Below are 24,112 nucleotides of genomic sequence, written 5' to 3' on the forward strand. Positions count from 1 at the left end.
TTCGTATTACCTCACTTTTATCATCGATTTTCAGGCAGCACTCTGATGAATTAAAGTTTACACATATGCCTCCTTCATCAGCTACTTAGTCATCAACTGCAAGTCGAATTTGGTAGATGACAGTTCTAGTTTGGGCCAGTTGGTAATTAATATGGTCAAGGACAAGTGATGTTCTGTTGGACACTACTTCTAGTACTGCCTGGAGGCGAATGATCCTACTGAGCATGTAAATTGGAGTACGATATCCCCAGGATCCATCCTGGGCCCAAGTTGCAGGTCCATATGTGTTAATTATCTCTTCTGCTGTCCAGATTGTTCCCTTCCAGGTTTGTTTTCTCCCCAGGTCAATTATATTCCTCTTTTTCTGGTTAGTCTTTCTCAAATTGTCATACAATGGAACCCCTAAACTTGACCCTGATTTCTTTGGCAATAGAAAGAAAGCAGGTTTGATGACACCTATAGTGCACCTTCCCATTCAGTCTCCTTGAAGAGTAGTATAGGCTGTGTTGCCACAAATCCAAAATAGATGATTGGGGGCTTTCCAAAAGATGTCCCAGACTTCCCAAGGGTATTCTCAATATTTAAATATTTGTCTTATTCCCCAAAAGGGGGTTACCCCTTTTTCTGCACATTTGTGCAGCCTATAGCCTTCAGGATAAATGCACCCCTTTTCCTTCTTCCCAGTGGACCATTATTGATTTGGCTCTTGGGGAATCCATCTAGCATTTAAGTCTTCAATCTTTAGATACCTCTTGCATGCCATCTTTCCCACTGGGCTATTATATCTCTTCCCTGTCCTTGTTATGCATTCTTCCCCAATTACTTTAGATTTTAAGTTCCATTGTCCTTTCCTTCTTTGTCCTAAAATGTGAGGTTTCTGTCCTGATTGTTCCCACCTTAGAATTTCTCATGGTCCTAAACTAATTCCCTCCCATGGCCAAATTTCTGTCATTTTAGTACTCCCACAGACCCAGCAGTTGGTTAGATTTAGTTCCTTACTAATTCTTTCAACTAGGTCTAGGAATAGGTTCTTCCCTAAGCGCATTTCTATTTCATCCTTTTTGGTGGTTACTGTTAATTGTCTTTCCTTTATTAGATCTTTCAGTCCTTCCTGATTACTTTCATGCTCAAAACAAAACCAAGTTTTTCCTACAGGGCATTCTCCAAGTAAGCGTTGCCTAAATGAGGCAGTGCTTCTGGCAATCCAATAGACTTTCCCGACCTCTTGACAGGTAAATAACTGGGAGTAGTTAAAAAATAAGGATTTACATTGGTGTGAACGCTTATCAGTGACCCAAGGTTCTCCCCATCGTGTAGGGGGTGATAGTACATGGATTTTCCTTACTCCCTATACTTTCCATAAACAGGAATAACACCAGTCCTCCCAAGAATCCAGTATGAACCATTGCCATGATCTCAACCAGCCTTGCCTCTTAGGATTGGGGAACTTTCTCCCTTCTCTTTCCTCCCACTTTCTATCAATTTAATAGCTCCTGAGGAATGTTCTGTAGGAGAGTAGGTTTGAAACCCCCGGGGTTTTCCTTGGAGAAAAATAGATTATTAGAACTCTATTGAACCTTTTGAACTTAACTATCATACTAACATTTAATTCTTATAACTCTTCAGCTTGTAACCTTGAACAGTTTAAAAGAGATGGAGGAACCCATACTCTACATTCATGATAATATATGAAATCTTTACACCAAACAGTTAACAAAATGTTCACTCTAATCTCTAATCCAATAATAGCATAATATACTCCAAAACAAACGAAGGCTCCAACACAAACTAAAATTTCTACATTCAAAAGTCAACAACAATAACAATAAATAATAATGACTTGAAGAAAAAGTTTAACAATTTTAATATATTAGTCTCTTTTGTTTTTATCAGTCTTTCTAAGCAACCTTTGGTCTCTTTCTAAAGGTAACTTTGAGATTGTCCAAGTTCGGGATTGCAACCCACGTGGAAGGGTCTGTAGCTGGTGCTGTTGGATCCAGTCTGCTGTTTGCGGGGGTGGTGCCGGTCCTTTGACTGGAGTGGTGTGAGTCCAGCCTCTTTCTCGTGTCCTTCCTGCAGTGTGTGTCATGAGTAATACCTGGAAGGATCCTTCAAATTTTGGATTTAATGGCGTATTGCTCCATGACTTCATTAGTACCCAATCTCCCGGACTTATTTGGTGCACATCTGTATCAAGGGGGGAAGTTTGGGTAAGATATCCTCTTTTTCTCAGACTCTCTAGGGTCTTTCCAATGGTTTCTATTTTCTTTGGGTAGCTGTTTCTCCTTCTAAATAGTCCCCACTACTATATGGAGTCATTAAAAATGGGAGTCCAAACATCATTTCATAGGACAGAACCCCTATATCTGATCAGGGTCCTGTCCGATCCTTAAAAGGGCAAGGGGTAGACATTTGAGCCAGTTCATCTACATTTCTGCAATTAATTTTGTTAATATATTTGTGAGGGTTTTATTCATTCTTTCTACCCTCCCAGAGCGCTGGGGATGCCATGGGGTATGTAATCTCCGTTTTATTCCTAAAGCCTCAATTATTTTATGTAATGCTTGTGCGATAAAGTGTGGTCCCCTATCTGAATCAATATTGTTCACCAACCCGTATTGGGGATTGATGTTAGAATTCTAAGATAATCTTGGCTACTATTACCGCTTTTTCGGTCTCTTTTCTAGTTGGAAAGGCTTCTACCCAATGAGTGAGGTGGTCAACTATTACCAATAAGTGTTTGCAACTCTGTACAGCGGGCATTTCAGTAAAGTCTATTTGAATGTTTTGGAATGGTCTTTGGGCTAATTCTCTTCCCCCTCGTATGGTCTGCCTCATCACTTTTTGATTTAGTTTTTGGCAAATTATGCACCCCTGAGTTACTGCTTTTGCTACCTCATGTATTTTGATACATAAGTTTTCTCTTAAACAGTGATCACATAACCCTTGCACTCCCCCAATGGGTTAATTCCTGTATCTCTGTTAACATTTTCTGGGCTAGGGCTTTATTTTAAAATTTACGCCCATCTGGTGTCATCCACTCCCCTGGGTTCCCCTGATGCATTTTTAATTCTTTTATTGCTTTTAGTTCTTTCTCACTGAATACTAGTTTTCCTTTCCTTTCTTCACCTAACACTTTGTTTAACCTGAGTAATTTCACTGGCTCCCCTGGGTTTAATGCTGCCTCCTTAGACACTTGGTCAGCTAACTGATTCCCTTTTTCCTCGATGCCCTTTCTGATGTCCCTTAACATGTACCACTGCAATCTCTGCAGGTTTAGGTAGAGATTCTAATATTGATCTTATCAGTTCTGTGTGCACTAAGTTTTTTCCTTTGGAGTTCAGATACCCACGATCCTCCCAAATCTTTCCAAATGTATGAACGATTCCAAAGGCATACCGTGAGTCAGTGTAAATTGTCCCTTGGCCCCCTTCCAATAAGTCAAGTCCCTTGTTTAAGGCATAGATTTCACAACACTGAGCTGACCAATTAGAAGCAATTTGCCCTTCTCGGTAAATCTCATGTCTTCCTTTTCTGTAGTTTCAATTATTGCATATCCAGACATCCTTTTTCCCTCCACTACTCTCGAAGACCCATCAGTAAATAATTTTATTCCATAAGGTAGAGGTATCTTTTCTAGATCTTCCCTAACTTTTGTCTGAAAGTCCACTAGTTCCAAGCAGTTATGCTCTAGTTCTAATAATGGCTCTCCAGAGAGAAACTGCACTGGATTTAGAGTTTTAGAGGTTACCAGCTCTAGGTTATCAGCATCTATTAAGATTATTTCATACTTTAATACTCTGGAGTCAGTAAGCCACTTCTGGGCTCTTTGGCCTTAAAATTGTTTTTAGATCATGTGGTGTATGGATTCTTATTTTACATCGCAGGGTCAGTTTTTGAGTCTCTTCAATTAAGGTGGTTGCTGCAGCAACTGCTTGAATACAGGTGGGCCACCTCCTAGCTACTGGATCTAGCAGTTTAGAGATGTAAGCTATTGGTTTCTTGCACCCTCCCCACTCTTGGGCTACCACCCCATATGCAATTCCTTTTTCAGTATTTACAAATAGGTCATATTCTTTTTCCAGATTGGGCAAACTTAGGACAGGTGCTGAGGTTTGTTTATCTTTCAAATTATTTCATTTTTTGTCATCCTCATTTCTCCATTCTATTGGGTCAGTGTTTACTAATTTGTCATATAAAAATTTTACACTTTGGGTATATTGGTCTAACCATAACTTGCAGTACCCAAATAAGCCTAATAGTTTTCTGACATCTCCCTTAGTTTTTGGTGCTGGTATGGATAGTATGCCTGAAATTCTTTCAGGACTTAATTTCTTATATCCTTTCCCAATTCTGTGTCCCAGATAAGTAACTTTTGCTTCCACAAATTGCAATTTATTCTGAGATACTTTTAAACCCTTTGCTCTTAGGAAATTTAAGAGGCGTATACTTGTTACCCTGACATTATTCCATTCCTCTCCAGATATTAATAAGTCATCTACATATTGTAGAATTTGTACTTCACTCTCAGGGTTGAATTGTTCTAATAGCCCTTCTAAGGCTTGCCCAAAGAGTTCTGGGGACTTGGTAAATCATTGGGGTAGGCACGTCCACCTTAATTGTTGTTTCCTCCTCTTCTCTGGATGTTCCCACTCAAACACGAAACAATCCCTACATTCCTCAGCAAGAGGACATGCCCAAAATGCATCTTTTAAATCTATAATAGTAAACGAGGCATGCTCCCTTGGGATCTGACTCAAGATGGTGTAGGGATTTGGGACCACTGGATGCCTGGTTATAGTTCTCTTATTTTGTTTCCTTAAGTCTTGGAACAATTGCTATTTTCCATCTGCCTTCTTGATTGCTAAAATAGGGGTGTTGTGGGGAGACATACACGGCTCCAGGATACCTTCCTCTAATAGCTGCTCAATCACAGGGGTCAGTCCCTTTTTTCCCTCAATAGACCTTGGGTATTGCTTTACTTGAACGGGAGGAATTCCTTTTTGCATTTCAATTTTTATTGGTGGGATGTCTAGATAGCCCCTCTTTCCTTCTCCTGCCCAAACCTCTGGGTTTATCTGCTCTGTATCTCCTGATATCAATTTCATGATCTGGACTATCATTCTCCAATCCTCTGGGATAATCTCCACTCCTAATGAGACTTGTAGGTCCCTTTGTAGTAAATTACTTTCTAGTTTAGGTAAATAGATCAAGTCAGCCACACACTGCCTTCCGTTTACTTTAATTTCTATGTTTTCAGCTATGGAGGCTCTAAATGGTTTTCCCTCTGCTCCCATCACTTCACAGAACTTTCTCCCAGTCGTCCCTCCTGTGGGTAATTCCTTTATACTTCATCTATCTGCTCCAGTATCAACTAAAAATTCAAATTCCTCACTTTGGGGACCAACTTCAAAGTTTAACAGAGGCTCTTCTTGATGGTACATTGGGTCCCCTAGCATGTAAAGCCCCTGACACCCCTTGTTGTCATCCCTCAGGAGTCTCTCAAGAGCCTCTTGTTCTTTTACCATTGCCTCATCCAAAGAGAGTTTATTGCAATCCCTTCTTATGTGTCCGATCTCTCCACAATAATAACATTTCCTGTCGCTCAGTGGTGTCCCTGGTCTCTTGTTTGTATCCATCCATGGAGGTAGTATAGGTTTATCTTTGGGTGTTTCAAAGGAGGACTTTCGTCCATTTTCACTGATTCTCGATGGTTGTCCCTGCTGATCTCTTTACCCCTGGACTTTCCCTGGCTACAGCTACCATGATTCTAGCTTTAGCTTTAGTTTTCTCTTCTTCTCTCCTTAAATATATCTTTAAAGCTTCCTTTAACAGTTCATTTATTCCCTTCACCTGGCAGTCATCCATTTTCTCTAACTTTCTCCGTATGTCCAGCCACGATTTTCTAACAAATTGCACTTTTAGAAGTACTTGGCCTTCAGAGCTGTCAGGATCTCTAGTGGAATATAATTAGAAGTTTGTCTTTAATCTATTAAGCCAGGTAGCTGGGGTTTCATCCATTTCTTGCATGTTATCAAAAGCTAGTTTTGTGTTATAATTTCAGGGAACTGATTCCTTTATTCCTCTAACCATCAGGGACCTATACTCTTCCATGTTCCTTCTATCTTTGTCTTCATTAGGGTCCCACTCAAGGTCCTGTAAGGGTAATTTCTGGTCACTGGGATGATCTGAACGATTTTCTCACTCCCTGATATGCATTCCTGCGGCCCTGATCATCCTTACTTCTTCAGCGCTGAACAAAATTTTAAAAATAGAGTTCAGCTCTCCCGAGGTGTAAATGTTGGGGCCTAGAAATTGGTCTACTTGGTTCGATATACCTACCACATCCTCCACTAAGTTCCCTAACTCCTTTTCAAAGCCTCGACTTTCAGTGGCTGTTAATGGGACATTCACAAACACAAGTCCCCCACGTATCCCACCCATGGGGACTTCTCTAAGAGGAAAAAGCTTCTCCACTGTGGTACATAGGGACAGGTGTTTGGAAGATTACGCGATGTAACGGAAAGGCAGGACCCCCTGTTCCCCTAAGATAAGAGATAACCCTAGAAAGTAGCCCCCTAACAGTAGTGTCAGTAACTTTCCATTCCACACCCAGTAACTTTCCACTCCTTACTAACCATAGATAGTAGAGGCAGACCCCCCAGTGATGTAGAGAATCCCTTAGACTATAAAACCCCACGAGAAGAGTTAATAAACGCCTTTGGACCGTCCACCACATTGGTATTTGTGTGCTCATTGGCCCGAGCGACCCTGGAGAGTGAGTCGCCGTGCTGTTGCTCAGAACCAGGTCGCCTTGCCTTATATCAGAAGGCAACAACTGGTGCCGACACCCAGGAGCCGATCAGCGCCCAGGGAACGGGGATTCACCTGGACAGAGGATGGCGGCTGCACAGCTGGCCTAGTGCAGCGGGGGGGACGCCCCCAGACCAGCGTGGACCATGGAATCCAAAGCGAGGGTCGTAATTCAGATTCATGAGCAATGGGGAATTAAATGTGAGCTCAGGAATTTTAATCTTGCTATTGCAAGGCTCCTAGAGCTGGGGACGATTGAACGTCCGGTAAATACATTCGGAAGTGTGCAAGAAGTGCACTGCCACCTTACCAGAGGACACTAAGTCCTCAGGCAGTGGTGAAAGCCTCAAAGCGTGGGGGAAAGTAGAAGAGGCCCTACGCAAGGCGTTAGAAGAACAGGAGACGTGGAAAGCCTCGCGTACATGTTTATTAGCCAAACCAAAGCTGGGGGGAGGAGCTGCGACGCAAACCGCCTCTGAGAGCGATCTGATGGAAGGTGGGGGCCGGGCGCGTTCCACCTCTCCCCAAGCCCGAGCCCAGACCCCCCGGAGCCCCCAGGATTAGATTCCTCTTCATTACCCTTAGAGGCGAAGGGTCCTGTGCTGGCTGAGTGCCTACGCCAGCAATGCAACTCAGCCACCACGGACATCTTACGATCACTGCCACAGGGGTCTAATGCAGCTGCCATGATCAGACACGTTGCAAAGGAGGAGCACCTAGCTCCCATTCAAGTAGCAGTTCACACTGCAATAACCAGTGTGATAGCATGCCTTAAGTGTGGCCAGGCAGGCCACTTGGCAGTAAACTGCCCCCAGCCAAGACGCTCATCAGCAGCTGCTCCACCACGCCAAGGGGGACTTAGGGGACCGTGCTGGGCATGTGGAAGGAAGGGGCATTTAGCAAAGGAATGCAGATCCAGGTCTCAGGGAAACGGGAGAGGGAGGGGGGCAGCCGGGCCGTGTCCAGCCTCCTCCCACCTGGAACATGCAGCGGCCCAGCTACAGCAACCCCCAGTGGGGCAGGGGACCCTCATACCCCATGTCCCCACAGGGAGCAGTCAGTTTTACATTCCAGCCAACAGCACAATGGCAGAGTTGTGCAACACTGCCAGTAATACTTTCTCAACCCCCACCGCCACAAGCCGCGCCGGTGCCACAGGACCAGCAGGGGACGCCCCAGAGCGGGACCACTGGGTGGCCTTGGCCATGAAAATAGGGAAGGAACCCCTGATGGTGTGGGGGACATGCCGCCTTTATGGCAGTCAGGATCCCCACGTCATAGGGTTTCAGTTCTGGGTGGACACGGGATCAGACTGCATGATTTTTCCCCAAGCGCATTGGCCCGGACATTGGCAATTCAAAGAAGTCCCTCCAGTAAACGGAGAGGGAGGGCAGTCCCGGGCGTGGAAAAGCACCCAGCTGGTGGCTATAACACTTCACACGAAAAAGGGACCAGAACAGACAGTCACGATTTATCCCTACATCCTGCAAAATTCTCCACCCCTGTTAGGAAGGGACGTTCTTTCCATGCTAGGATTCAGGATTACAAATTTTTCCTGAGGGCCACTGCCGTACACCCTCTGCTGCCAATCAAATTGACTTGGAAATCATCAGACCCCGTATGGGTCGAGCAGCGGCCCCTGATAGAGCCTCGAGCGGCAGCCTTGCTGGAACTGGTCGACCGCGAACTGCGAAAGGGTCACATAGAACCCTCCATCAGCCTATATAACACCCCTGTATTCGTGATCCCCAAAAGGTCTGGAGAAGGTTATCGCCTCGTCCACGACCTGAGAGAAGTGAACAAAAAAATCCGACCCATGGGTCCAGTCCAGACACTGCTACCCACGAACTCAGCCATCTCCGCAGGGCAGCCATGCGCAATGCTGGACATCAAGGACTGCTTCTTGTCAATACCCCTGCACCCTGAGGATAGAGAAGGATTCGCCTTTTCCGTGGCATTCTGAAACGGCGAGCAGCCCAACCTCCGCTTCCAACGGCGAGTATTGCCACTGAGCCTAGTGGACAGCCCTGTCATATGCCAAATCACCGTGGACAAAGCACTGATGCCAGTCCGACACTCCTACCCCACCGCGACCATCATTCAGTACATGGACGACATCCTAGTCGCTGCGCCATCGGCAAGCCAAGTAGCTCACCTGGTGTCCACAATCACGGAAACCCTTCAGGCCAACGGCTTTGAGATCGCGAGCGCAAAGATCAAGAGAGGACCCTGCGTGACCTTCCTGGGAGTAGGGATCACAACCTCCTATGTGACCCCCCCCAAGGTGAAGGTCCGTTGAGACATCAAAACACTCCACAACGTGCAACGCCTGGTGGGATCGCTGCAGTGGCTTTGCAACATCATCCTAATTCCTCCCGAGGTCATGGACCCTCTATATGACCTCCTGAAAGGAAAGCACCCGTGGGAATCCAAGGAGATGACACCGTAATCAACGAGCCCCCTCGACTTCATCGAAAGCCAGATGTCCACTGGCACATTTGCCAGGTGGAACCCAGCCGTGCCACTGGACCTATACGTCCACTTTACACCAAAGGGGGGAGTGGGAGTACTGGCCCAAGGACCTTCCGAAAAGTCCCGACCAATCCAATGGGTGGTCCTTGGAAGACCCGCTCGTGCATTTTCCCTGGGAATCGAATGCATCGCGAACCTCATCATGAAAGGCAGGAAACTCGCCTTGAAACACCTAGGAACCGAGCCGACAAGCATCCACCTTCCGTTTCGCAAGCAGCTGACCACGGAGTCAGTCACAATATCGGAGTACCTAGCCCTTGCTCTCACCAGCTTCGGAGGAGAAATCTCCTACTCCTCCAGACCACCTTGGACTCAGCTGCTGACCGTAGTCGACATGGACATGCCGCCAAAGGTCAAGGACTGACCGCAGCCAGGACCAACGGTCTTCACAGATGCTTCCTCCACGACTTCAACCGCAGCAGCAGTGTGGCAGCCAGGAGAACAATGGCATTGCATCAAAGCGTGTGACCCCACACTGTCAATGCAACAACTGGAGGCAGCAGCAGTGGTCTTGGTGTATGGACTCTTCCAAGATGAACATCTCAACATTGTAACAGACTTTATATTCGTGGCAAGGCTCTGCCTAGCCATGGCAGGACCAGGTGTGTCAACATCTGCAACAGCCCTAATGCTGGAAGAAGCACTCTCCTCGCGACAGGGCACCGTGTCAGTCATTCACATCAACAGCCACGACCCAGTCAAAGGTCCAGATCGGCAATGACAAAGCGTACGCTGCAGCAAAAGGCGTTTGGACATTGCAGGAAGCTCGTCAACTGCACGAGTCGCTCCTCATCGGAGCCAAAGCACTGGCGAAGAGATGCGAAATCTCGACAGCGGACGCAAAACATGTGGTAGCCACCTGCCCTCACTGCCAGAAGTCACCGCAATGGACCTGTAGGGTCAACCCGAGAGGTCTCAAGCCTTCAGAGATCTGGCAGTCGGACTTCGCCTTGTGTCAACTCCTGAAGCCGCGAGCATGGCTTGCAGTGGCAGTAGACACTTATATCAGAACGATCATAGCCACACAGCACCACAAAACTAACTCCAAGGCCACAATTCAGCACTGGCTGACAGCCATTGCTTGGCTTGGTATCCCCAAGCAGATTAAAACTGACAACGGTTCCAATTTCACCTCCAAAGCAGTGCAAGAATTTGCCTCAAAATGGGGCATCAAATTAGTGCAAGGCATCCCGTATAACAGTACTGGGCAGGCCATAGTTGAGAGAGCAAATCAGATCCTGAAATCCAAGGTAGAAGTATTGGCGAAAGCAGAGGGCTTTGCCAATTCCATTCCCCCAGGAGATCAGGCACGTATACTGGCAACCGCTTTGCTAGCACTGAACCAATTCCCTAGGGGAGATGAAACAAACAGTCCCGTTCATAAACACTGGGCTACCCGAGCGCTAGAGGAGGGCCCGCAGGTGGTAATCAGAAACGAGCTAGGCGAATGGGAACGGGGCTGGAGGCTGATGCTCACGGGGCGAGGGTACGCAGCTGTCAAAAAGGACGGCAAAATCAGGTGGTGTCCACTTAAGTCAATCAAGCCCGACCTTCACAACGAGCAGAATGAGACTGACGAGAATTGTGAGTTTCTGTTTAGAGGACATGCTTGTGGGACGTCCTCGTGACGTGTACATCCCCATTCCAGAGGAAAGTGACAAACCACCAAGACACCAGGCAGCGCCCGAGAGACCCGCACAGATGAGACCCAAGCATCAAGGGTGTTTCTGTGTGATTTTGCTGTTGGGGCTTGTTGCCACAGGGCAAGCCAGCCCAGACCACGACCCCCATCGGCCATTCAGGTGGGTCATGCGACGCCTTAGTAGCGACAAGGTGCTCAAAGAAATCACCACACAAACGCCCCATCCTTCGTGCTCCGCATTACTGACCTGTTTCCAGGACAACCAAAGGTGGACCCCTATTCCCCACACGCCACACACATGTACCTATCCTACTGGTGCCCAGCTTCAAATCCAGGAAAAAGCTACTGCAATCACCCAGGGTGGGGATATTGTGGGCACTGGGGCTGCGAAACCATTGTTACAGATACCAGACCGTCAGGGCCTGGGTGGGATCCACAAGAGCCCGACAAATTCTTACAGTTCACCTGGGCACCCACCGGCTGCAAAACACCCATCTTCCTCCAGGGAAGTTCCTATCGAAACTGCCATAAAGTCCCTAAAATTTCGGAAATGCACTGGCTACAACATGATGGTTTTGCAGCCAGATCACCCTAGTTGGGCCATAGGCAGAACGTGGACAGTAGTTCTTCAAGGGTCGAAAGAGAGGGTGAATGTGCAAATTATCAGGCTCCAACCGTCGGCACCCCGAGCGGTCGGACCCAACAAAGTGATTAAAAGTGCGCAGAAAGGGAGAAACACAACCTACCCCAAAGCCTTGCCCACAAGGTCACCAGTATCCCAACCGGCCATGCGGAAGCCTTTCAGACAGGCCATTCAGCCGGGCTGGACTCAGACCCAATCCTTCGCATGCTAGAAGCTACCTTTCTATCCCTGAACGAATCCAACCCTAACCTAAACAAATCCTGTTGGCTTTGTTACAATGTCAAACCCCCCTTTTATGAAGGAGTCGCTTTAAACACTCCCTTCAGTTACTCCACAGCCGATGCCCCTCACCAGTGCAGATGGGATACCCCCCGCAAAGGAATCACCCTGAGTCAAGTCACAGGCCAGGGCAGATGCTTTGGCAATGCAACCCTAGCTAGGCGGAAAGGCAACGTCTGCACCAAAATTGTCAAGCCTAACAGGAAAAACAATAAGTCGGTAGTCCCTTCCGCATCTGGGATGTGGGTTTGCCAGCGATCTGGAGTGAGTCCCTGTGTGTTCCTTGCCAAATTCAATGACTCTGACGACTTCTGTGTCCAAGTTCTGATTGTTCCTAGGGTCCTGTACCACTCAGACGAAGAAGTGTATCACCTTTTTGAGGAACCCAGCCGGCTCCACAAAAGAGAAATAATGACAGGTATAACTATCGCAATGCTGCTGGGCCTAGGAGCAGCCGGAACGGCCACAGGAGTCTCAGCCCTAGCGACCCAACACCAAGGACTGTCCCAGCTGCAAATGTCCATCGATGAGGGCCTGCAAAGGATTGAGAAATCCATTTCTTTTCTAGAGAAGTCAGTCTCCTCACTCTCAGAAGTGGTCTTGCAGAACAGACGAGGTCTAGACCTCCTGTTCATGCAGCAAGGGGGCCTGTGTGCCGCCTTGAAAGAGGAGTGCTGCTTCTACATGGACCACACGGGAGTCGTAAGAGACTCCATGGCGGAACTCTGAAACAGACTGGCTCAGAGACAGAAAGACAGGGAAGCCCAACAGGGTTGGTTCGAGTCCTGGTTCAATCAATCACCACGGCTAACCACCCTGATTTCTACCCTAATAGGTCCATTGGCAATGCTAATTTTAGCTGTAACCTTCGGACCATGCCTGCTGAACAAGCTAGTCTCATTCGTTCAGACCCGCCTAGAATGGACCAACATCCTGTTCATAGGCCAGCAACAAATGCTGTGAGTTCAACCAGGGAACACTGCCAGTCACAAGATTTCCTAAACTTGCCTGGCAAAAACTTACTCAGGTTTACCAAACCCCTTTCCCTTGTCAAATTACAACCCTATACCTCATTTCATTTCCTATGTATATGACTTCCTCATTCATTTGTGAAAAAGGCGGGGGGAGATATGGTAGATAGGGACAGGCGATCGCAAGATCACGTGATGTGACGGAAAGGCAGGACTCCTTTTCCCCTAATCCCTTAAGATAAGAGATCACCCTAGGAATGTAACTAGGAATGCAGCCCCCCTAACGATAACTGGTAACTTTCCACTCCTTACTAACCGTAGATAGTACTGCAGACCCCCTCTGACGTAGAGAGACCCCTTAGACTATAAAACCCCACGAGATGAGACAATAAAGGCCTTTGACCGTCTACCACATTGGTATCTGCGTGCTCTTTAGCCCGAGCGACCCTGGTGAGTTTGGGTTGCTGTGCTGCTCCTCGAAACCAGGTCGCTTTGCTTTATATCAGAAGGCAACACCCATCAACCCGTGCGCTCCATAGACCCTCGTTATACGCGCGCATACAACTCCCACAATCCCCCGCGCCCCGTTGAGCCCCATTATATCCACGCCTACACCTCCCATCATGCCCTGCGCCCCATAGAGCCCCGTTATACGTGCCCATCCACCTCCCATCATCTCTCATGCCCTATAGATCCCCATTATATCCGCGTCTACATCGCCCATCATCCTCCGCGCCACATTGAGTCCCGTTATATCCGTGCATACAACTCCCATCATCCCTCGCGCCCCATAGAGTCCCGTTATATCCGCGCCCCATAGATCCCTATTATATCCGTGCATACGACTCCCATCATCCCCCGCGCACCATAGATCCCTATTATATTTGCGCCTCCAACTCCCATCCTCCCCCGCTCTCCATAGAACCCCGTTATACCAGCGCATATATCTCCCATCATCCCCTGCGCTCCATAGACTCCCGTTACATCGGCACTCCATAGATGCCTACTATACCCGCGCATACAACTCCCATCCACCCCTGCGGCCCATTGATCCCATTATACCCGCGCATACAACTCCCATCATCCCCCGCGCTCCATAGACTCCCGTTATACCCACGCCTCCAACTCCCATCACCCCCCGTGCCCCACAGATCGCCATTAATTCCCTCCCACACCCCAAAACCCCCCCAAAACCAGGAAAAAAACCCAAATTTATTTGACCACCAACACTCAGACACCTCCGAGCTCCCAAATCCTTTAATATTCACAATTTCCTCCTGTTTACCCTTTCCTCCCACGCCGTTCAGCTCAGCGGGTTTGACTGAGCTCCATCTGCTCCATGGGGGTTTTTGGGGGGATTTTGGGTTTTTGGGGTCCCTCAGAGCAGGGCCCGGCCCCGCTGGGTGAGCAGGACCCCGAATCTCCGTTTCAGGGCCAGGCGGTGCCGCGAGAATTTGTCATCGGGGGAGAAGCGGGCGGGGTGGGCCGAGCGTGTGGGGAGCCCGGCCGGGGACACTTTCTGAGGGGAAAATTACACAAAATGCTGTAAAATACAGCAAAATCCTACAAATTACCCGAAATCCACCCCAAATCCCCCATCAGGACAAGCAAACTCCCCCAAAATCCCCCTAAAACCCTTAGAATTCCCCCCAGATTCCTCTCCTCGGGACACCCGAAATTTCCCACCAAATTCCCCCCTCAGGACACCCCAAAATTCCTCCAAAATCCCAAAAACTGCCACCTCAGGATCCCCAAAATCCCACAAATTCCTCCCAAAATGCCCCAAATTCCCCCTCCGGACACCCAAAATCCCTCAAATTTCCCCAAAATGCCCAAATTCCCCTCAAATTCTTTAAATTCCCCCAAATTCCCACTCAGAACACCCAAAATCCCCAAAAATGCCCCAAATTTCCCCTTCAGGATGCCCAAAATCCTCCAAATTCCCCAAAAAAGCCCCACATTCCTCCCAGATTTCCTCCAAATTCCCCATCAGGACATCAAAAATCCTCCAAAATTCCCCAGATTCTCCCCAGATTCCTCCAAAAATTCCCCAAATTCCCCCTCAGGACACCCAAAATCCCTCAATATCCCCCAAAATGCCCCAATTTCCTCCCAAGCTCCCCCAAAATCCTCTGAATTTCCACCCAGATCCCCCAAATTTCCCCCTCAGGATACTCAAAATCCCTCAAAATCTCCCAAATTCCTCCCAAAAAACCCTTCAGGACACCCCAAATCCCCAAATTTCTCCTCTCAGGACACCCAAATTCTCCAAAATCCCCTCAAATCCCCCCCTCAGGACACCCAAAATCCCTCAAATTTCCCCAAAATCTCAAAATTCCCCCCAAATTTACCCTCAGGACACCCCAAATTCCCCAAAAATGCCCTAAATTCCCCAAAAAATGTTCCAATTTCCCCAAAATCTCTGAAATTCCCCCTCAGGACACCCAAAATCCTCCAAATTCCCTCAAATTCCCCTTGAGGACACCCAAATTCCCATAAACTCCCCCAAATTCCCCCTCAGGACACAAAAAATCCCCCAAATTTCTCTAAAATCCCCCAAATTCCCCCCTCAGGACATTGAAAATCCTCAAAATTCCTCCAAAGTTCCCCAAATTCCCCCCTCAGGACCCCCAAAATTCCCCCAAAATGCCCACACTCAAACTCCCCCAAAATCCCCCTCAGGAAACCAAAAATTCCCCAGAATTCCCCCAAATTCCCTCAAAAATCCCTGCTCAGGACACCCAAAATGCCTCAAATTGCTCCAAAATGCCCCAAATTCCCCCCTCAGGACACCCAAAACCCCCCAGATTCCCCCAAATCCCCAAATTTTCCCCTCAGGACAACCAAAATCCCCCAAGATCCTCCAAAATCCCCCCCAGATTCCCCAAAATCTTCCAAATTCCCTCTCAGGATCCCCCAAATTGCCCCAAAATCCACAAACTGCCCCTCAGGACACCCAAAATGCCCAAATTCCCCCAAAATCCCTCAAAATCCCCAAATTCGTCCCTAAATTCTCTCAATTCCCTCAAATTCCCCCTCAGGACATCAAAAATCCTCCAAAATTCCCCAGATTCTCCCCAAATTCCTCCAAAAATCCCCAAATTCCCCCGCAGGACACCCAACATCCACAAAAATCTCCACAAAATTCCCCCAAAACCCCTCAAAATCCCCTCTAAGGACACCTAAAATCCCTCAAATTCCCTCAAAATTCCCCCTCAGGACACTTGAAATCCCCAAATTTCCCCCAAATGCCCCAATTTCCCCAAAATCTCCCAAATTCCCCCCTCAGGATCCCCCAAATTACCCCAAAATCCACAAAGTGCCCCTCAGGATAACAAAAATGGCCCAAATTCCCCCAAAATAAAAAAAATTTCCCAAAAATTCCCTCCCAGGACACCCAAAATCCCTCAAATTCCCTCAAAATCCCCCAAAATTTTCCAAAATCACCCAAATTCCCCCTTAGGACACCCAAAATCCACAAAAATCCCCAAAAATTCCCCAAAATCCCCTCTTAGGACACCTAAAATCCTCAAATTCCCTGTAAATCTCCCAAATTCCCCCTCAGGACAACCAAAATCCCTCAAAATCCCCAGATTTCCCCCAAATGCCCCAATTTCCCCAAAATCTCCCAAATTCCCCGCTCAGGATCTCCCAAATTCCCCCCTCAGGATCCCCCAAATTCCCCCAAAATCCCCAAAATTCCCCCTCATGATGCCCAAAATCCCCCAAATTCCCCCCCAAATCCCCAAATTCCTCCCAAATTTCCTCCAAATTCCCTCAAATTCCCCCTCAGGACAACAAAAATCCTCCAAAATTCCCCAGATTCTCCCCCAATTCCTCCAAAAATTCCCCCTCAGGACACCCAAAATCCACAAAAATCCCCCCAAAATCCCCCAAATTCCCACAAAATTCCCTCTAAGGACACCTAAAATCCTCAAATTCCCTCAAAATCCCCCAAATTCCTCCAAAACTCCCCCAAATTCCCCCCTTGGGACACCAAAATCCCCCAAATTCCCTTTTTTTTTGTCCAAAATTTTCCTTTCCGGGATCAAAATTCTCCATTTTTAGTCCCAAATTCTCCCCTTTTTCACCCCAAAATTCCTTTTCTTGGACCCAAACTTTCCATTCCTTGACACAAATTATCATTTTTTAGTCCCCAATTTTCTCTTTTGGAGCCCAAATTTTCCCTTGTTTCAGCCCAAATTCCCCTTTTGGAGTTTAATCTTCCCACATGAGCACCCAAATTCCTTTTTTGGTACAAATTTCCCATTTTTGGCTCCAATCTTCCCACCTGAGCGCCCAAATTCCCATTTTTAGTTCCAATTTCTCCCTTTTTGGACCAAAATTCCCCTTATTTAATCCCAAATTTCCCTTTTTTCAACCCCAAATAATAAAAAAAGGGGAATTTGGGATGAAAAAAGAGAAATTTGGGTCCTAAAATGGAGAATTTGGGTCCAAAAACGGGAATTTGGGTGCCCCGAGGGGAAGATTGGAGCCAAAAAAGGAATCTTGGTCTAAAAAAGGGAAATTTGTGCCCCCAGAATTTTCATTTTTGGCCCCAATTTCTCCCTTTTAGACCAGAATTCCCCATTTTTAGTCCCAAATTTTCCCTTTTTTCACCCAAACTTTCCCTTCCTGCACCCAAATTCCCATTTTTAGTCCCAAATTCCAATTTTTGAACCCAAATTCTCCTTTTTGGGGGCACAAATTTCCCTTTTCTAGAACAAAAATTCATTTTTTGGGTCCAATCTCCCCATCTGGGCACTCAAATTCTCATTTTTGGACCCAAATTCTCCCTTTTTGGTGCCAAAATCCCCCTTTAGACCAAAATTTCCCTTTTTTAGTCCAATTTTCCCCTTTTGTAGACCAAAATTCCCTTTTTTTAGATCCATACGTCTCACCTGAGCACCCAAATTCCCTTTTTTGGTAAAAATTTCCCTTTTTTGGACCAAATTCTCCCATTTTCAGCCCAAATTCTCCATTTTTGGACCCAAATTTTCCTTTTTTTTACCCAAATTCTCCCTTTTTGGACCCAAATTCTCCTTTTCTGGTACAAATTTCCCTTTTTTGGAACCAAATTCTCCTTTGTTAGTCCTAAATTTCCCCTTTTTTAGTCCCAAATTTCCCTTTTTATAGTTCCAAATATTCCTTTTCTGGTACAAATTTATCATTTTTCCCTTTTTTGGAACCAAATTCTCCTTTGTTAGTCCTAAATTCCCCCTTTTTAGACCCAAATTTCCCTTTTTATAGTTCCAAATATTCCTTTTCTGGTACAAATATATCATTTTTGCCCCAAATTCTCCATTTTTAAAACCTAATTTCCCTTTTTAGCCCCAAATTCCCCCTTTATGGACCCAAATCCCCCCTGTTTAGTCACAAATTTCCTTATTTTATTCCCAAATTTCCCTATTTAGTACCAAATTCTCCCTTTTTAGTCCCTATTTCCCCATTTCCAGTCCCAATTCCCATTTCTTATTCCCAAATTCCCCTTTTTTCTATCAAATTTCCCATTTTCGCCTCACAACTCCCGTCCCAATTCCCCCCTCAGCCCACCCAACCTCTCCCTCATCGCTCCCAAACCGCTCCCAAGGCACCCAAACCCCGCGGATCCCCTCAGAACCCTCCCCAAAATCCCCATAAATCACCCAAAATCGCCCAAAATTTGCAAAATTCGCCCCAAAATCCCCTCGGTACCTTGAGGGTATAAAGGCGCTCCCCGCGCTCGTTCTCGTAGCACTGCAGGAACATGGCGGCGGTGGCGGGAAACAGAACCGGAAGTCGCCTCAGGATTGAAGGAGATGTGGGCGGGGTTTATAACATAAGCTGGTGAAGGGGGTGATGGGAAATGTAGTCCCAAAAAGGGAGCGGGAGTACAGAAGGGAAGTGCGTGGGGTTTAAAGCAGAAGCTGGAAAAGGAGATGATGGGAAATGTAGTCCCGGAATGGAGCGGGAGTACAGAGGGAAAGTGGGCGGGGTTTGTAGCGGAAGTGAACGAAGGGGATGATGGGAAATGTAGTCCCGGACGGGAGCGGAAGTACCGGGCAGAAAAAAAGATAAATTTGGGACTAGAAAGAGAAAGTTTGGGTCAAAAAAAGAGAATTTTGGTCTAAAATGGAAATTTGTGCCCAAAAATGGGAATTTGGGCACTCAGTGGAGGTTTGTACCCAAAAATGGGAATTTGGGTTGAGGGAAAAAGAATTTGGACAAAAAAAGAGGAAATTTGGGTCCAAAGAGGAGAATTTTGGATTAAAAAATGGAAATTTGTGCACAAAAAAGGGAACTTATGCAACAACAAGGGGAAATTGGGTTAAAAAAATGGGAATTTGGGCTGAAAAAAGGGAAAATTTGGGTCCAAAAAGGCGAATTTAGGACTAAAAAAGGGAATTTGGGTCCAGGAAGGGAAAGTTTGGGTCAAGAAGAAGAATTTGTGTCCAAAAATGGAGAATTTCGACCAAAAAAGTGGAATTTGGACGAAGAAAATGGAAATTTGTGCCCAAAAAGGGAAAATTTGGGTCCAAAAATAGGAATTTTTGTCCTAAAAGGGAGATTTGGGTCCTAAAAGGAGAATTTTGGTTGAAGAAAGGAGAATTTGCTTCAAAAAAGGGAATTTGAGCAACAAAAAGGAGAAATTTGGACCTAAAAAGGGAATTTGGGTGAAAAGAGGAAAAATTGTGGCCAAAACTGGGAATTTGGGTGCTTAGATGGGAAGTTTGGACCCAAAAATGGAAATTTGGGACTAAAAAATTGAAATTTGTGCACAAAAAAGGAAATTTGAGCAACAAAAAGGGGAATTTGGGCTGAAAAAAGGGAAAATTTGGGTCCAAAAAATGAGAATTTGGCACTCAAAAAGGGATATTTGTGCCCCACAAATGGGAAATTTGGGTCCAGGCAAAAAAATTTGGAGCAAAAAAAGGAAATTTTGGGAGAAAAAAGGAGAATTTGGGGCCAAAAATGGAACGTTTGGGCTCAAAAAGCGGAATTTGAAAAACAAAAAAGGTAAATTGGGTAAAAAAAAAAAAATGGAATTTGTGCTGAAAAAAAGGAAAATTTGCGTCCAAAAAATGGAAATTTTTGTGGGAAAAAAATGGAATTTGGATGCAAAAAAGGGGAAATTGGGCTGATAAATGAAGAATTGTCGCAGAATGAGGCCTTTGTCGGGGATGAGCCATTTGTCGGGTGCAGGGAAAACTCGGACACTCAATATGAGTCAGCAGCAAGTTCCGTTTATTGAAGAGAGCATCAGACACTTATCCAGCAAGTAATGAGCTCATGAATATTCTGTGAGCCAAGCGATCTATTGGTTAAACTAAACATCAATTCTCCCTCATTCCTTTGGGCCTACATTCTCTATTTCCCACGTCTCTCTGACCACTCGTTATCATACCCAGCTAGGCCCAAGGACGCGCTGTCTTGCAGGTGCAGGACTCGGAATTAGCCACAGCCTTGTGCTTTTCCAGTCTCTAGTCAGCGAAATTCCCAACAGGTGGGGACTGAGGACAGCAGAGGAGAACCCTGGGAGGGACTGAAGGGTGGTGTCAGAGACGGTGAAGCCTTTCGACATAGTAGAGAAAAGCAAGAAAAAGCCCAAATTAATGCCAAGGGCACCTGGAGAGGCCCAGATTCAGAACAAATGTTTTGTGGAGAAAAGAAGAAACCTCACAACTTGGTAAAAGTTATAAAGCCCGGTATGCTTTTATTACGATGCGCGCCGGACGCAAGCCCTCAAAAAGGCAAGCGTGCCTCTGAAGACCTCGGGTCTTCTTTTATCCCCCTTCCAAATGCATATGCATACAGTTTCACAATAAGTTCACACATATTCATTCCGTGTGACATTTAGCACCAGTTCTTCTTTATCAAAAGAATTTCTATGTCTGGGGCAGATTGAACTTGTGGTCATTTCTGTTTTTCTTTCTCTGTGTCCTTGTTGTGTCTAAAATGCGGCTTTTCCTTCAGCTTTGGCTCCACAGTTTCCTCACCTCTTCCAGACACGTCACCTAATTCAGAATAAATCTTTACTCTGTCTCACAAAGACAATGGAGTTTCTCTCCCAGGGAAGGGCTGTGGTGCAGCACATCACCCAGAAGGAGCCTGGGCCAGCCCAATGCTTTGTGTGGGCAGGCAGAGGCAGGCAGGAGGCAGAGCTGTCAGCAAAGGAAGGGCCCAGCCAGGTGGGGCAGCCGGGGGATGCCGACAGCCTGCAGGGACAGAGGCGCAGGGCAGGGACACCGTGGGACAGCCTGGGCTGCACAGGGCACAGGCATGGGCAGCAGCTGCAAGACAGCCCTGCCAGAGCCAACTTGGGCAGCACTTTGGCCATGGCTGCTGGGCCTGGGCCTGAGGCAGGAGCAGGAGACAAGTGACCCTTGCAGGCCTGGGGCCTCATTGCCTCCTTGTCCCTGCTCAGCAGCCTGGCAGGGGCCGCCCCATGCTCCTGCCCTTGCCATTGCACATCCCCACATGCCAGTGCCCATCCCAGCAAGAGCCCTGAGCAAGGAGGGAGGGACAGCATCTGCCTGGCCAGGGGCTGGGGCTCAGGCCTTGGCCCTTTGCATTCCTCAAACACATCCAGCTTTGCCCAGCACCAGAGACACCTTGGCCTTGTTTGTCCCCAGCTGTCATCACTGCCTCCAGTGTTCTGCTCTAACTGGAACCTGGGGACACTTTCTCAGTTGTGTCCATCGGTGGGACTCATTTAAACTTAAAGAAATTTCAGAGATTCATTTTAAATTTGAGTTCTTGAGAAGTTTTTTGAAGACTCTCTCAGGGACTGAGTCTGATGTAAACAACACCAAATCCCCAAGAGGCTCATTACATTCCTTGTGCTGTTTCTGTGCTGCTGAGCTTTAAAGGAACAGCTCTTCCCAAGACCAGCTCCTCTCCCAGCCCAGCAGGGCTGAGGGCTCTGCCTGCAGGCACTGAGGGGACAGGAGCCAGGCAGAGACAGGCTGAAGGCAATCAGGATTGGGAAGACATTGAGCTGAGACTTCACTTGGGGAAAGATCTTCACAGCCCTGTGCATGGTGAGTGTGTGGGTGCAGGGCAATGTCCCCTGTGCTCCTGGAGGAATCTCCTGAAGCTGACCCAGGACAGGACTGATGTGACTGTAAGGATGGCACTGCTGCTGTTTCTGCTTTGGGGGAGGATGTGCTGCAGAGCGGGGCTGCCCTGGGCACCGTCAGAGGGACAGGGCAGGGATGGCTGCAGGGGGTGAAGCAGGGGCTGCAGCCAGGGCTGCCCAGAGCTCCAGCTCATGCCCAGGGTGACTTTTCATGAGCTCATTCAGGGCAGGCGTTTCTTGCTTGGGTCTCTGTTTTCCTGAATCTGTGGCTGGCTCAGCTTGGTGGCAATAGAAAATTAACTGTGCAGGGCAGAGCAGGGGCTGAGACTCTTAAACCATCACACTGAGGATTCCTGAGCACCTTAGCAATTCCCTGCACCTGCCCAGCCCCTAGATCCATGCAGCATCACCTTTCCATGGAGCCCAGGCTGGGGGAGCTGTTCTTTAATCCCTGCAGGGCCCAGCAGCTGCAGGGCAGGGCTGGCTCAGGGGCTGGGCTGGGCTCTGGCAGCTCTGGCAGGGAAGGAGCCCGGGGCCACAGGAGCAGCTGGGGCTGGGACAGCTCCAGCAGCAGAGCCGTGGGCAGGCAGGGAGGGAGGCAGTGCTGAGGGAAGCCCTGCTGCAGGGCAGATGTGGCACCTGCCGGGCCTGCCCTGCAGGGCAGACACTGCCCTGAGCAGCACAGCTCTTGTGTCCCCTCGCAGCCAGCACAGCCTTCAGCCCGGGGGCTCGTGGCCCTCATTCCCTCCTGGGCCGACAGAGCAGCCCCAGAGATGAAGGTCATCTCTGCGGCCATGTGCCCATTCCCTGCTGGCCAGGGCCTGAGGGCCACTGTCCTGTCCTGCTGCTGCCTGGCAGGGGCTGGGCAGGGAAAGGATTTTCCTCAGGCCCGGCTCTCTCTCTCTCTCCTTGCCTTGCCCAGGTGCTGCTGGCATTGCTGAGGGGCTCTCTGCAATGGCAGTTCCAGCTGCAGGGCCAGGCCCACCCCTTGGGCTCCTCCTGTGCAGGCTGAGCACAGCAATGGGGTGTCCCAGCTCCCTGTGCCCGGGCAGCTCTGCGCAGGGCAGCCTGGGAGGCTGGCAATGAGCCCACTGTCCTGACTCTGGGAAAGGCAGGAGCCACTTTGTGTGCCAGGGATCCCTCTGCTCTCAGCTGTGTCTCCTGGCTGTCCAGGGTAACACGGGAGTGGATCTCAGAACGGTGCAAGTGCAGGGCAGCTGGAACAGGAGAGAGGGACAGAGCAGCTCCCCTCAGTCTGCACTAAGCCTCAGACAACCCTCCTGTCTCACTGGACTCTCTGTTCGCCCCAGGTGCAGCAGAATCCCTCGCTCTGCCTTCTGTTATCCCCATCCCTTCACCCAGGCAGTTCTGCAGCCTTACAGGAAGATTCTTTATCCAAGCTTGAACACCAGGACTGGGCCCTGCTCTCACTGTTCCCCTGCACTGACTGGGGGTCAGGGCTGACTCCCAGGTGTCCTGCAGGCCAAGGTCCAGCTCCTCACACAGCATTGGCCAGCAGCAATCAGAGCTCCAGCAGCAATGGTGAAGGAAGATCTCCTAGACATACACAAGGGGGAGGTGCTTAGTGGAAAGAAAGAGGCTACGACAAAGAGTTTTGATTTTCCTGTGAGAAATTTCCCCTCCATTGCCCTCTCTTTCCTCCTTCTGTACGTTGAAATGTGCAGACACAGCAAATGTCCAACAGCAGCTCCACCAGGCACTTCCTCCTGCTGGCATTGGGAGACACGCGGCAGCTGCAGCTCCTGCACTTCTGCCTCTTGCTGGGCATCTCCCTGGCTGCCCTCCTGGGCAACGGCCTCATCATCAGCGCCGTAGCATGCGGCCACCACCTGCACACGCCCATGTTCTTCTTCCTGCTCAACCTGGCCCTCAGCGACCTGGGCTCCATCTGCACCACTGTCCCCAAAGCCATGCACAATTCCCTCTGGGACACCAGAGACATCTCCTACAAAGGATGTGCTGCACAGGTTTTATTCTTTCTTTTTTTTATGTCAGCAGAATTTTCCCTCCTGACCGTCATGTGCTATGACCGCTACGTGTCCATCTGCAACCCCCTGCACTACGGGACCCTCCTGGGCAGCAGAGCTTGTGCCCACATGGCAGCAGCTGCCTTGGACCAGTGCCTTTCTCAATGCTCTACTGCAAACAGCCAA

The sequence above is a fragment of the Melospiza melodia genome, unplaced genomic scaffold (genome assembly GCF_035770615.1).
Source record: "Melospiza melodia melodia isolate bMelMel2 unplaced genomic scaffold, bMelMel2.pri scaffold_34, whole genome shotgun sequence".
Classification (NCBI taxonomy): Eukaryota; Metazoa; Chordata; class Aves; order Passeriformes; family Passerellidae; genus Melospiza; species Melospiza melodia.